This window comes from Cyprinodon tularosa, unplaced genomic scaffold (genome assembly GCF_016077235.1).
Source record: "Cyprinodon tularosa strain WSP-4 unplaced genomic scaffold, ASM1607723v1 ctg14, whole genome shotgun sequence".
NCBI lineage: Eukaryota > Metazoa > Chordata > Actinopteri > Cyprinodontiformes > Cyprinodontidae > Cyprinodon > Cyprinodon tularosa.
Genome location: NW_024038220.1, coordinates 1,874,615 through 1,890,279, shown reverse-complemented (window position 1 = coordinate 1,890,279; position 15,665 = coordinate 1,874,615). Strand labels below are relative to the sequence as shown.

Genomic DNA, 15,665 nt, shown 5'->3' with positions numbered 1-15,665 from the left:
ATTGGCTTCTTCTTTAGGAATAGGCTTTGTTTCTCTTTTAATTCGAAGAAGAGACTGGTAGCTGCAACGTTTTTACCCATTCTGGATTATGGTGACCCCATCTATATCAATGCCCCAGATCAAGTTCTAAAAATTTTAAAAAAAATTTAATAGTTTACCATGCCTCTCTACGATTTATCACAAATTGTAAGCCTCGCACACACCACTATGAACTTTACATACGTGTGGGCTGGCCAGCATTAGAGACTCGTAGACTCACTCACTGGTATATGATGATTTAAAAGGGTATTCTGCATCTGCTCCCCTCATACCTCTGTGAGTACATTCAACCAAGAGCGGCTGGACTGTATTCTCTACGTTCTCAAGATTCTTTGCTTCTGTCTGTAGCTAGCGTCCGCACTGAAGCTGTAAAGACAGCTTTTCAGTACTCTGCCCCCACAGCATGGAACAATCTTCAGAAAGACTGGAAGTTGAAGGATTTGATTCCAATCGGACATTTTAAACGATTGCTCAAAGGTTTGGAAATGAGATCTATGGTTTGTAACTGTTTTATGAATTTCTAATTACAGATAGATGTAATTGTAAACTGTAATGTAAATTTTAATGTAATCTTTTGCCACTGTCTTGGCCAGGACTCCCTTGAAAAAGAGATTGTTAATCTCAATGGGACTTTTCCTGGTTAAATAAAGGAATTAAAAAAAAAGTAGTACAGGTAAGGAAAAACAGAAAAAAAGGAGAAAAGAATAAAGAAAGAATAGATAAAAGGGAGAAAACGAAGAGATGTAAAAAGAACAGTACAATCAACGGATATATTATAAGAGATAGAATAAGGTAACACCTTGATACTATCGCTGAAGTATAAAGACTATTATTTAATCTGACATGTGTACCATTTTTCTTTTCAGTGGTGATCCTTCTACCAAATGAAGCCATAGATGAATTAATATTTCATCCAAGATATCCTAAAAGGGCCCCACTCCCCAGAAAAGAAGATTTTCTGAATGGCAATGTCAAATTCTATATATAAATTTCATGAAGATGCTCATAAACAGGTTGATTCACTTAAAAATCCTCTTGTTGCAAAAAAATTTTTTTTTTAAAGAAAAGCGAGTACAAGTTTCTCTGCAGTGATATAAAAGGCTGACGGTATTGAAATCACCAAATAGAAAACAAAAAAAAAGCAACACAGAGCTGCTGATCTATACGATCATGTTTTAGTCTTCAAAATGTTTAAATAAATGAAAACCCAGTAAAACATATTCGCACTTTGTGTGCAACACTGACATTTTATCTGCAAGGGAATCAGCAATAAGCATCAGCACATGAGCTATCAGCTGATTGGAGGATGAACCCAACAGGAAGAGCATAAAACCTTTCAACCAGCTCTTTCTGTGACACCCACTGCGCGTAGCTTTGTTTCTGCACCATCCTCGCATCACACACTCATGCCCACAAAGAACTGCTGGGAGTTGAAGACAGAAACTTATTTGTACTGCTTTACACACGTCTGACACCTTAACTGCTATCAAACGTCTAGGTGGAATACGCCGTTCACCATAAATACTTCCATTCTAATATCTAACTGGATATATGGCATCTTTCCCAGCCATTGTTTCCAAATACCCTGAATGATTTCGAGCCAACTTACATCTCTATCTTTTGCTTTTCACACTCTGTGCATGATAACTTCTGCAATATGGCATGGATGAAAAGAAAAAAAGCTTACCTTCAGGTCTGTGCTACCATGTAACAGCAGGAAACTCTAAAGTGGAGTGCCACCAACCTGAGACAGATAGAAAGTGAGAGAGCAAGAAAGAAAGAACGAGAGACAGAAAGACAGACGAGATAGAGAGACCAAATGGAGGAAGTGAGTCAACCTTGGGTGCTTCTGAGGAAGCTGTCTATTTCTCACAGGGAAGAAAGCCTTAACAAAAGGCCTGGGGAGGTTAAGAAAAGGGTGAAAGGGAAAGTCCAGTGAATGGACTCTTTCATTTCAGCTCTCCACATCTTCACAATGAGCTGAAATGATTTATGAAATGAACAAAATCCCTCCAAAGACTGCGGTTTCTACTCGAAAATTCATTGAAACCATATTATGTGTGAATTTAGTAGATGCAGCAATTAAACAGACATTTGTGGGTAAACAACTAAAGCCGCAAAAATGTCAGAAATGGGGACTGTAGATTATCTCAATTTTAAAAGAACAGAACTGTGTTGTTAGCAATGACCTAACAACTAGGGGTTTGATTCCCTGGCTGTGCATGTTCTCCCTATGCATGGGATCTCACTTCCTCCCACAGTCCAAAAACATGACTAGCAAGGCTCAGTTAAGCCTGACGCACCTATATGTTGCTAGGTTAATGAGACCCACAGACACCAAATCTGCAGCTTTTATACTTCATGCGGCTTTTATACTTGTACCTAATATTCTGGCCGGTCCAGAGGGAGCTTAACATGGAAGCATATGCAGCTATCCAACAATGTCCAGAGTGCACCCTGCCTTGCGCCCATAAACCTGTGCCTGTCTACCTGACAGATAAGCAACAAAAGATGTATTCATTTATTTTGGAGGTTGCATATCACGAAAACACTTGTTCCAAGACATGAACTACAGAAAACAGCAGTCAAAAAAATAGAGTGAACTGTACTGTAATGGGAATACCCACATCACAACAAAAGAAATAATGTGGGGTTACCAAAATGGCATACTCAGATTAAATCAAACTAAGTGTGCAACATAGTCAGGTGACTAGAAACCCACAGAATACGCATCTCTGACTGTGTTTGAGTGAAAGAACAACTGATTGTTCAAAGGAAAATATATTAGCAAGAAACTGTGCAAATAACATCATGGATGTAAAAGCACTTATTCATTGGGAGCAAAAAAATCTCAAAGGATCAAGGATCAGTGCTCCTATGTGCATTTAGGATGCAAATGTATTTGACTTAATGAGGTCTCTAGTCCTGCAATTCATGCATTTGGTATGAACTATTGTCCAACAGTGAGGACATTTTTGCTAAGGTCATGTTTTTTATTGCTTTGGTTTACATAGGTTTGATCATTTTAAAGAATTTAAGGTGTGAAAGCTAAACACAGAATGGGCAAAGTGGAAGGAGAAATTAAGAGGGCACACCAAGTTGACGGCAACAAAAAACAATCTGTAGAAGACAAAGCTAATGGAAGGGCAACCGTTCTGTTGAACCATTACATCTGTGTACATAATGATTGGGGAAAAAATTCTATTTTCTAATTAAGAGTTTTTTGTTTTTTTTGGTCCAAGTATGCTGAGAAAAATAATAAAACTTTTTTGTTGAAAAGCTCAAGGATATTTAAATCACAGAATCTTAATTAAAATATCAATCAAAGCCTTAATTTTCTCTTTAGAAATGTTTTGCCAGAACTAAAGGCCTTGATAAAATGATTAGATTTGTTTGCTCTAAAAGCCTGTCTGTGCTCGCTTGTAAGCTGAATCCAAATGCGTACTGTGGCAAAGCCGTAACAATTTAAAGGAGCTGATTCACGAAAGTTACAACCAGGCAGCGCGTTGAGACTCTTATTGTGAAAGACAAAAAATGATTAGACTTTGAAAGTTTGGCCTGTTCCAACTCAGGCAGCTCTCATTCCTTCCTGGGCTCTAAAGAGACCCAACATCAGGATACCACATGCTGACAGAAAACTTTAGGAAAATACATGGTCATCCTTGTTCCTCTTTTTTTGACTGCTGGACACTTTGCTCCATATTTGAGGAAATTCTGTTAATCTGAAGACAGCTCTTCTAATAACATGTTAATAATGCTTTAAATGTGGTTTGTTTTAAATTAGATTTATAAAATAGATATCTCCAGACTTTGTAAAGGGATTTTTTTTTAATATAGTCTAAAGGGCTCATAGAATGATTATATAGGGTATTTGGTGCTGGTCCTTAAGGTCTCTGAATAGGGTTTGTAACATTGGTTGGGTTGAAAATGGCCTATTTGGTGTTCTATGAGCCCTAATGCAAGCCTGGTTAAAAGCCTCAGAATGAAACGACAAGTTTACTTCCTTTTGTGGTATGCTCATGATTATTTAGATGAGCTGTGTGCTGATTGGTTGGTCTAAAACGAGCACAGCTGCTGAGTAAAGACGCATCATAGCAACAATCACTCACTCACTGAAACATCAAATTGTTGATATGGTAGTGTGACCAGACGTCCTCCTTTTCACGGACATGTCCTACTTTTTGCTGATGAAGGTTCTCAGTCATCCAGGTCATAGTCATTCCGTAAAAATTCAAAAAATATCCACTGGGCTTGGTTTACAAGATTTGAATCTTGATTTCAAATCTTGAAAACCAAGTCCAGTGGATATTTTTTGAATTTTTACGGAATATCCTACTTTTAAAAAATGTCCGGGGGGAATTTCAAAATCTTCCGGGATTTTGGTCGACTACAGTGCAGCATCTAGTCGAAACAGGGAGCCAGCGGGGGACGGAGCGACCATCACTCGGTCAGGTTCTGTGACGGTAGCTCGGGATCGGTCGCTCCCCCACTGGGGCCTGGTCCAGGCAGTGCCTGTCCTCCTTTTCAGAAACCCGAATCTGGTCACCATAGATATGCTAGCATTGCTATCGACCGCTTAGCGACAGAATCATACTTACAGCTTGCAGTTGTGCTTAGGGTCGGAACAGCCCCTTGTTTCAGTAATTGAAGTTTAGCAAATCTTGCTTTGAACTGTCCAAGATTTTGAAAGCTGTCTTCGGTAAAATGCTTAGAGCAGCTGAGCTTCAAACTTTGCAGGGATCAAAAATAATCCGTGCCTGTTGAGTCTTCGGATCCTTGTGAAGACTGAAAATGTTCCTTTCTCCGTGCAGCCTGGAACACTGTATTAACACCCGTGGTTCTGGCTCATTTTCAATAGAGAACTGCCTGCTTTGTTATTCTTGTAGAAGTAAACCCAACTGTAGGTTAAACAGCTAAACTGGTGTCTTACATCTACCTCTATTCATTTTCCGTGGCTGTGAACCAGTGGGCTGGTCTGTATGTCAATTTTGGGGTGTAACAAAAGTAGGCCGGAACCAAATAAGGCAACATCCCCGAATTGACGTCAATTTGGTGCTTCGTTTGGATTCACCCGTTTTATGGTGGAAGTTTATATTGTGAGATTTGCAGAGAAAGGAGGTGTCTATGGGGTTTGAACTTTTCTGTATGTCCTTTTCACCCACTTAACTATCGTTATTCATCTATGACAATGTAAACTCGGTTTTGCATTCTATGACCCCTTTAAATCATTACCACTTTGGTATTGCAGGTTCGAGAAAAGGTGTTTGCTTCCTGATAGATTCCTTCTGCTTTTGCTTTTTGTTCCACATTAGCTGTGTTTCGATCCAATTATCAAGCAGATTTTATGGGGTATTTAAAAAAAAAAAAAAAAAAGAAATAAAATGCAAATTAAACATGTTTTGTTCTATTGGAGTAGAATACCCAGGCGAAAAGGTAATGACTTCATATGTTTAGGTAATCCTTGACTGTAATAAACAGGAAGTAGATTTAGCAATCTAGAACCACAGATCAGTAAAGTATTAAGATTTTAATCAATGTGTTGTAATCATGCACTTTATCATGTCAGCTCATATTAACAACTGTACATCGCTTAGAGTGCAAAAAGCCGATCAGTCATCATTCGCTACATCAGAACCTATTAGATAAATCTGTTTCCATCCTTTTTTTTTTTAGCACATTCACTCTTTTAGATGAAAAATAGAGCATAAAAACTATTTAGCCAAAATGTTTCAAGCTCTTCTGTGAGAAGAACTTGAAACATAGATATGAGATAATTTAATTCAGAATGCATATCAGAAAAACATTGATAATAACACGTGTACTTAAATCTTTCAGATTATCAGGCAAATTACAATATCAGAAAAGGATCATCTGAGTAAATACCAAACCCAGTTCTCAAATGATATATATATAAAAAAAAATTAAAACCAACTTTGCCCCATGTAGGAAAGCAAATGCTCCCAAGTCCCAAAAACAGCCCCCCCCCCGCATCCCTTGCAGCAACAACTACATTCATGAATTTGTTTTGCAGAATTATTTATTTTCAGCCACAGTGGAGGATTTTTAAGCCTGAACGTCTTTTTTAAGGTCATATCTCTGACTAAGCCAAACCAAAACCCTTATTTTGGTTTTTCTTGAACCATTCAGAGGCAGCTTAAGTTCACGGTGTGATAGCTGGACATCCGCCTTCAGGAAGATTAGCTTAATTTATTGATCTCTCCCTTGAGGCGGGCCACCCAGCTCCTGTAGTAGCAAAGCTGTCTGAGAACAATTCCCATACCATCAACAATCAAACACCATAATGTTTGTTGATGTGATACTCTTTTTTTTTTTTTTGGCACATAGAAGGTAGGCTTTTCTGTTCTTTTTGGCCAGCAGTGTTTTTGGCTTTGGAGCTCTCCAAGACATGAAATGTATTCCTCGTCTCTAGGTTTATGTTCATCCAAAAACACTGACTTTAACTGAGCCAACTCAGGCCTTCAGTCCTTTTAGCACCTACTAGAAAAGTTATTAAAAGTGCTCTTGGATTAATCTGGGTGAGTTGGCAATTCCTGGCAAAGATTCACCACTAGTCCAATTTTTTTATTTTGTATTTTTTGTGGATAACGGGTGTTGCTTTGCTTCACTGGAGTCACAAAACCTTTGACATATATCTTATCCTCTCTGAGGTTAATAGATGTCACAAACTTGGATATTATTTTTCATTAGTTTTGTTTTTTTCAGAATCAGAATCAGAAATACTTTAATGATCCCAGAGGGAAATTACTTTTGTTACACGCTCCAGTTACAGTTGTATATAATATATACACGCATCCAACTATACAATATAATAAAGATAAAAAAAATAAGAATAAAAAGAGATAAAATATATACACATTTAGCTCTTCTGTATATATATCTGTACGAATATCTATGCATATGTAAAAACTAAATCCAAATAAAGTGAAAATCCAAGTCAAGTGATAAAGTGATTTTTTACATGATAGTCTGTTTAATTGTTTAAGATATTTTAGCCTACTTCATGCTGGTAGAAAGGCCGAATTCATTTGATTAATCGTGATTAATTGATTATTTAGATAATCGCCAACTAATCTAGCAGTCGATTAAATGTTAACTGGAGTATAGAGACTCTTAAACAAGCCTTTAGCTGACAGAGCTACCCATATAAAGCAGTAACTTAATCAAAATTTAAAAAATATATAAACATTTTAAATTTAAGAAAAAAATAAATGTTTTCTTCAGTCCATATGCTCTATCCAGAACTCCTGAAGTGGAAACATTTTAGTTTCTCAGAGTTTAATTTCATAAAAAAAACTTTTAGAAACTTTTGCTATCAGATTATCAATCGATTCATTGAAAAAATTATAGATAGATTAATCGATTTACAAAATATGATTCACTGCAGCCCTAGTTGGTAGACAAAGAAATATGACCTGGGTATGAATTTCCAAAAAGTGTGGATAATCACAGTTAGTACATGATTTACCAACAGAGATCATAGATGGTTGAATTTATAATACCATTTTATGTAAATCAGGTAACAATTACAAACAATTATGAATTGCATTAGCATACATTTATCTTTTAATCCCGTACCTTGAGTAATATCACAATTATTTGAGTAGACTAATAAAATAAAACAGTTAAAAGCATATTTTTCCCAGGTCATAGCACTCAGTTATTTCAACAGCAGTACCAAAAAAATAATAAAACAGCTGCAAGGAGGTTTACTGAGGCAGTAAAAGCAATTAGCAACTCTGCAGTTGATGATCCCTAATGTGTTCCTCTTCCCGCAACCAAATCTACAAAGAACAATTAGTTCGCTCTTTAAGACGTTTTGTGGTAAATGAGCGAAATAAACTCCCGATATTCCAACGAAGTTACTAACAGAACAAATGGTTCACTTTGCAATCCCAGTGTCTCAGAGGGTTAGAAGATGGGAAATGAATATGTCAGATATGAAGACAAAAGCCCCAGTTTAAGTATGCCATTAGTGATCATTTTCCCTTTCAGTTTTCAAGTCAAAGACCTGCTGCAGGCTTATGATTGCACTGTTATTTAATATTTTACATGATTTTAAAACAGGGATAATGTGCCATGGTATTATGCACTGGCTTTAAAATTACTCTGATGGCGGGTCACGGCTCATTTTTCAATAAGGCAATAGATGTAGAAAATCAGTATTTGTCAGAGGCAAACAAGGAAAATTTTAAAACATGCGTGCACATACGATAACCTCCCCTTTTACTTTGGCTAAACCATCAAAGATCCTCAGCAATTAATCTCTTTTATCCTTCCCAATCTTTCTTTTGTAAAAGAATGAGGATGACCTTGGCTGCTACTTCAAACACTGAGGCATTTTTCTAGATGTCTAGTATGAATTACCTGCATACAACTCTGCCAACACTTTCATTTTTTCTACCTTATTTCTTGCCTCTTTCATCAACAGTATATACTGCTGTACTATTCATTACCCTCATAACACCAGAAACTCCATCCGTTTCTTCTTGTGAAATGACAAATTAATCATATTTGACATTTGTTTTCCTCCTCATTGTCTTGTACAAAGTGTTTTCTGGACTGCAAGTTAAAGCCAATGTTCTTCATTCCATCCACACAGCACTGGCAACGATGCAAGCAACAACTCATTTTAATTTTCCTGGAGCCAATGCACAAAACCTTGGCATATTTATGAGCAGGGGAAGCGCTGGATGACAAAGTAAGAGAGTTGTGTCCCAACTTGCATTACGCAAGAGTGAAAAAACAAACTAATCTTAACTCTGTCCTCAAGCAGCTGCAAAAGCCTTTAACACTGATTCAAAGCAACACATAAACAAATATATGCTTACTGGATTCTGACTTCTTGTGATTACCAAAGTTTCCCAAAATCAGGTGACCTTTGCAGATAAGCTAGCCTTCAAGTGTGAATCATTGGAGACTGAGAAAAAGATATAACATCAGTAAAAAGGTCAAATACCAAAAAGAGGCATGCTTTTAATAAATCTGACAGCTGATAGCTTTGTTAAACAGCTTCCCCAACAAGAAAAAGTCAACATATAGAAATGACGGAAATCTTAAAAGGTATGAACATCCCGTCAGTTTGTCACACTTTTGATCTACAAACTGGAAAATAAATCATTTCAAATCATTCTTCAGCTTATGCTTGATGATTTAGCCAGTGTTTGCCTGACGTACGAAAAATATGGCACTTCCTACTGTATAATTGCGCATTGGCAGCGTTTTGGTATAAAAGGGGGTTCACAGAAGGAAACTGTCTTTACTCCTCCAGACTTCATCCCCATCATAGGGTGAGCGAGACGGTGAGTGTGATGGATTCTCCCTGCGTTTACGGCCACGGCCAGGACCAACAAACTTCCTAGCAGACATGCCGCTGAATCTGCTGTGACTGCAGACCTTCTTTCTTTCTTTTTTGTTTTTATTTATTTATTGTTTTGCATTTGGTAAACAGCAGCAAGGTTAATACCACGATCAAAGAAATCTTTTTATGCAGGCCGAGTAAGGTTGTCGTTGGACATACGCTCTGGACTATTTATGAATACATAAATAGTCCAGCTTATGCCAACGTTATAGTCTATAGAAGATTCTGGGACATCAGGCATGCTGGCTAAATCGTCAAGGTCTAACACGGTCTTAAGGTGCAACAGCCAGGTTGTTGCATGCATACCTTCTGACACATACACTCTTTGGTTTATATTAAATATATTAGTGCTTAATTCAAATATGAGCTCTTGTCAAGGTGGGGGTGGAGGTTTGACAGGACCCAAATGCAGACTCAAAAGCTTCAGGTGGTTACTTGAAGGTTTAATAACAAAAGTTCAACAGAAGCAAAAATCCAAAAATATAAATCCATAAAAATGCAAAAATGCTGAAAACCAGGAATACTCGCAACAAGAAGGGGACAAAGTAAAGATGACAAACCAGCAAAGAATGACTGAACAGATGGGAGAGAGAAACAAAGACCAGGCTAATTAGCAGATTGGGAGCAGGTGTGAACAGAGGCAAGAAGGGAGCATGGGAAAAGGAGACTGACACAAGAGGGCAAACAGGAAATATCAAATACAATCAAAAATCACTAGAACACAAGAATGAAAAATAAGCCCAGTGAAAACTCAGAGATAAAAAACTAAAACCATGACAGCTTTATCAAAGATGCAACAGAGTTTACCGGTTGCAGCAGAACTTGCCTGCTAAATTTAGCTAAAGCCATAATTTGCAAAAGGGTAAAGAATTACAAAAGCTAGACTTTGGTATACAAAAAGATAAGTTTGGAGAGAAGTATGTTTAAAAGAGATACTGCATTTTTTGTGCAACAACACACCTTGAAAACAGACCCAAGTAGCTGGAGAAAATACAGGACAGCAGTAACTCTGCCAAAACTAAATATCTTTGCTAAACCGATAAAAAGACAAGACTAAAACGGGTCAATAAAGCTGTTGAGAAGGGGCCAACGACCTTTGAGGAGCAGCAGGGATCTTCGGGGCGCAACTTCAAAAGATACATTAATTTAAGAACATCACTCTAGACAGCCAAAAGGGCACCATTCCTACTGTAAAACACTGGCAATAAAAAATAATGATTTGAGGGTTGTTGTTTTTCTGTCATACTTAAACTAGTGATTTGTGAGTAGGTCCAAATACCAGTCATTTTATATCCTTCACCCTCACATGTCTGGCTGAAAATAAATATGGTTTTAATTTTTAGGAACCAAAGTCAGTCCAAGCATACACCCACATAAACAATAAAAAGCCATCTTTGGAAAAGATAAACTAGTTTTTAGGGCCAAGCAAAACTCAAGGACTAAATGTTACAGAAAACTCTGATATCATCTGATACAGACTTGTATTCATCACAAAGATATTCATGTTTTGAGACACAAATAAATTAAACAAAGTAGTTAAAATGTATGCACCCTCATAGATGTATATTATTGCAGTAATTTTTATTTCTATGAATATAATTTCTCTAATAAATCAATTTATTTTTTACTTAACAGGCATGTGTCACATTAAAAATAGAAAATAAGTTGTTAAATGTTTAATTGCAGCCTCATTTTTAACACATCTCAAAAACCCAGACTCATAACAGAGCAAGTGTGCACTTTGGAGAACCACTGTAAATGGTATAAAGTAATCTGTTAGCCGCTCTGTAAGAAATACGGAGTAAACATCAGGCTCCTCCCTTGCTCTGTTTAAATTCACCCATGTTCTGCCATGCAAGTAATCACAACTACCCAGTCAGGAAACATGAACAACTGTCCTTGAATGATCATCTTTGTCTAAGCTGTCCTTTTTTTAAGCTTCCCACAATGAGAGCAGAGGATTAACAGCATGTAACACGTGTATTTTAAAGCCTAGCCGACAGGTTTTGGGGTCACAGAATTTCTTGGTGCTTTCATTTACCTGACTTTGATAAAAAAAAAAAAAAAAAAAACTCATGTCACCCACTCTTTCCTCTGAGGAAATCTGCCATTCATAAGTGCAAGCACTTCCTGTTAGGAAACTGAAGTGCCACCCACCCATTCAAAGCCGTCGTGCCATGTGTAGAATAAAACAGGATGATACATTAAGCCACAAGTAGATTTCAGTTGTTTGGATTATTAACACAACTATAAACAAAAAGCTCGCCAAGGCCTTTTAAAGAAATGTGTTTTTACAAACTGACAAGGCAAACATGCAGAGTTTGAGTGTTTCCAAGCTGCCATTCCATTAAGGCTTTTTAAATGTGACATTAATAACGTAGAAAGTGTCAGGCAGTTAAATAAATGGCATTAAAGTACTGCAACACTACTCAAGGTTCCTTTATGAGCCTCCTTACATGTTTCATATGTACTCTATTCACTGCAAAAACGATCTATAAATAAGTAGAAATGTCTTAAATTAAGTGTATTTACCCTTAATCTTAGCAGGTAAATAAGATGATCTGCCAATGGAATTTGTATTTTTACTCTTTAAATAAGATACTTAGATAACATGTGCTTGAAATAAGAAAACACAATTGCTGTTTTCGTATTTTAAATGGAAATTGTCTTGTTGCATTGGCAAAGTGTCTCACTTACCTGCTCAATTCTAAATTTTTTTTTACTTATTTTCAGAAAAAATATACTTATTTAGATTTTGATATTTTGCATGATTAATAATTGTCATTAATGTAGGACTGAACTGTAAATATAACTTAGCGTCACAGCTTCATTACCTCATGCTCCATTATTTCATTAGTCCCTCCTGCAGAGCACTAAACACAAGACTCACAGTAAAGACATCATTAATGAGGTGATGCTGAGGAGAATCAGGCAATAGGTTTAACAATTTGATTTCTGCCAAACCACATAGTTTTAGTTTGTAGGGGGTTTGTGTGTCTGTTTTTTTTTTTTTTTTTCAGTTCTGTTTTCACCTCTTCATGATGTAATTCCTGATAGTCGTCAGTTGGTTATATGATACCTGTCTGACAGCATCCCTTTATCCTCAATTATTCATTTTGGTTGGAGAGTCAGATCCGGATGTTTCATCTAAAGAAGGATTACGACTGTCTTGCTCATTCAAGATGCAAGATAGGGTGTTGAATATTAGCCTGATCCAAGCCTTCAAAACTTCTTCCTTAGTGTATCTTAAAATTACTGACATTATATGGGCCAGTGTGGGACACAATGCGTGATTGTAATCAACTAATTATTTTTAGATTCACTTTAGAAGCATATTGCATAGCCTTTCATGACCATGATATACAAATATATATTTTTAGTATACTTAAATTACATTTACACCTTGCTATATTATAGTCCGTTCTTGATTCAGCCAGATGACAGCCAAGAGACAAAGCATATAAAGTGATGCCTGTTTAAAAATTGGAACAATCTAAGCTAGATCCATGCAAAAGCTTTTTTTCTGCTGTATATTAAGAGATGTGCTGTTGACCTTTCTTAAGTTTCACTTCACCAGGTTCACTCATTGTTAAAGGATGTGGAAAGCTTGAGTTGTTAACCTGTAAAAGGTGCTTTAAAGAATTGATCTACAGGGGGATCCTGGGCTAATCTGCAAATACCTTAAGATTTAAACAATTTAATAAAAGCAATATCATCTTTAGAACCAGCAACAGGGAAATCCTTCCAGCTGGCTAAAATGTATAAAATAAAGCAAAACTAAAAGCTTGAATTATCATAGCAGACAGAACATTACAGTAGATGCAAGCAGTCCCTTCTAAGCGCACTAATGTGAAACACAGTAAGATTGTGAATTCAAATTGGTTCATACAAATTTATCTTGTTAAGTTTTCTGATCATTTGATTTATTGTAGATAGTGTTTAAGATATTTGGTCACAAAGAACCACAGTCAATCTAGAATAGACTGTTCTATAAAGCGTCCTATGATCTGCCATCAACCTTTGAGGAGTCTACTGGTAAGAAACATTTCACTTCAACGGTCATTGCCTGATTACAAAGAAAAACGAATCATGACAAGTTCATTGAATTTCCAGCTATTTTTAAAAAAAGATGCTTTTTTGGTTTCTTCAGAAAGATATGTTTATATTTGCATTTTTCTTTCTCTATCTGGACTGATCATTATCTGTGGTTTGCACTTATCAAGGCAGAAATGAACTGTTTGTATGAAAAAGTAGAGATTTTGAAGTTACAAATTATAAAATGGAATAGAAAATAACCCTCAAGTTCAATTAAGTATTGGAAAGTTGGAGGTATATCAACGACTACAACCAACTCCCGTGGGCTTAAAGCTGTAGAAGCTGGTTTCTCCTTCTTTTGTAATAACAACTGAAAGATGGTTAAGCTGGGTATGATGCAATTCCTAGAACCTGGCAACCCAATAGTTTCCAACTATTTTAAATAGAAACTGCTTGTGTAGTTTCTGATCTTGGTGCGTGTAGTATACTGTGCGTAAACTGGAGTCAATGCTGTGGAATTCAGGGAGCCAAAGATGACCTAAATGGGACTTTTCTGCTACACTGATTTAATTTTTTAAGGCCAGAGGTATCACATGACCTACGGTTTTGTGGCCAACATATCTCAAAAGTAGAGTCATAGTCAAAGTCAGATGAAATTGAGAGAATCCAGAAATTTTTTTTCAAAATAAACTACCATTCAAACTCAGAAAATAGATCAGTTTGAGATAATGGGAATTATTTTTTCTTTTTGTGCAGCCTGATACCAAATGAAAGGTGGACTTTTGCCATTCTGTCACAGTTAAATTAATTCAGTAACCCATCCATTCATTTTTCAGCACACTTTATCCCAGCTGAGGTCGTGAGTGGTGCTGGTGTCTATCTCCAGCTGTCTATGGGCGAGAGGCAAGGTACACCGTGAACAGGTCGGCAGTATATTGCAGAGACAAACAGGACAAATAAACATTCACACACACTCAAACCTAAGGAGAATCCATAGAAGCCAATTAACCTAACAGTCTTGTTTTTGTACTGTGGGAGGAAGCCGGAGTACCCGGAGAGAACCCACGCATGCTCAGGGAGAACATGCAAACTTGGAGCAGAAAGACCCCGGGCCGGGAATCAAGACCAGAACCTTCTTGCTGCAAGGCTCTTTGTTTCTTCTAGAGTTAATCATCTCCTTCTAGGGGCTGTCCATTTCAATAGAGTGGTGTCTATAATCACTATTAACACTATATTGTGTTCAATCACTAATGTTCTTCAATAAACCACGAGACCTTTACATAACATCTGGATTTATAAAAAAGATTAAACTATACACTGGTCAAATCTCTTTATTAATAAGCTGACTTTTGAAATCATTTGTTCGCACTGTTTTTAATTAGAGGTGTCAAAATAAAAGGGGGGTAAAGTCAGATAATTCCCTTTCCATCTAATCCAATCTATAAAATGCACTGATTGCGATGGTAATTTAACAAAAATGTGTTATAGGTTGATGTGGAATCAATACTTTTGCGTCCTCACTTGCTATTGATTCTGCAGGTTTTTTTGTTGTTTTTTTAGACAGAGGCCAATTAATTTCTTACAAAGCTGTGAAACCCAGGGAGAACATGCAAACTCCGAGCAGAAAGACCCCGGGCCGGGAAGTGAAGCTGGAACCTTCTTGCTGTGCTGCATATTGCGCCACTGAGCAGTCCCTAATTCTGTAACAGTGGCTTAGATTTATGTTATACAGAACCTGTAGGAACGTTGGTTCTAATTAGTTTTTTAAAATAACAAAAACATGTGTGATAACCTGCTTTAGCTGGCCATCAAACTACATATAAGGAGCTTTCAAATGTCACAGTGGTGTTATTCTTCTACAGCGTAATAACTTCCAAAGCAAATGAAACAAAAGGCACATCAGGAAGGTGAGATAATGGTTGAAGAAACAGTAAATAGGGATGGGTAAATTACCAAGATTTTCTTTATTTAACCCATGTAAAATTAAAAGTAAAATGTAGTACAAGTAGTTTTTCCAAACACTTCTCAAGTAAATACAGTACTCTTGACTAAATACCACTAGTTATTACTCACCACTGCCTACAATAGTCTCAACAAATCTGCTTATCTGAAAAGGGGTAGAAAAATATCTGATAAAAACAAGGCAGTGACGTAATAAACTAAACTGCTCTAAAAATGTTAACAATATTCTATTGATGATCAAATAACTGTG

General features: G+C 36.7%; 1 protein-coding gene across 2 annotated transcripts in view; it reads right to left on the bottom strand.

Annotated features, from left to right (window-relative positions):
• stat5a (signal transducer and activator of transcription 5a) overlaps positions 1-15,665 on the bottom strand; it is a 74,731-nt gene that overhangs the window by 32,254 nt on the left and 26,812 nt on the right. Inside the window, exon 2 of one of the 2 annotated variants that reach the window (XM_038278304.1) lies at positions 1,727-1,783. The exons of the other annotated variant lie outside the window; for it this stretch is intronic. The gene's annotated coding sequence lies outside the window, so the exon portion shown is untranslated. The remainder of the gene's footprint in view (positions 1-1,726; positions 1,784-15,665) is intronic. 2 annotated transcript variants of the gene reach the window in all.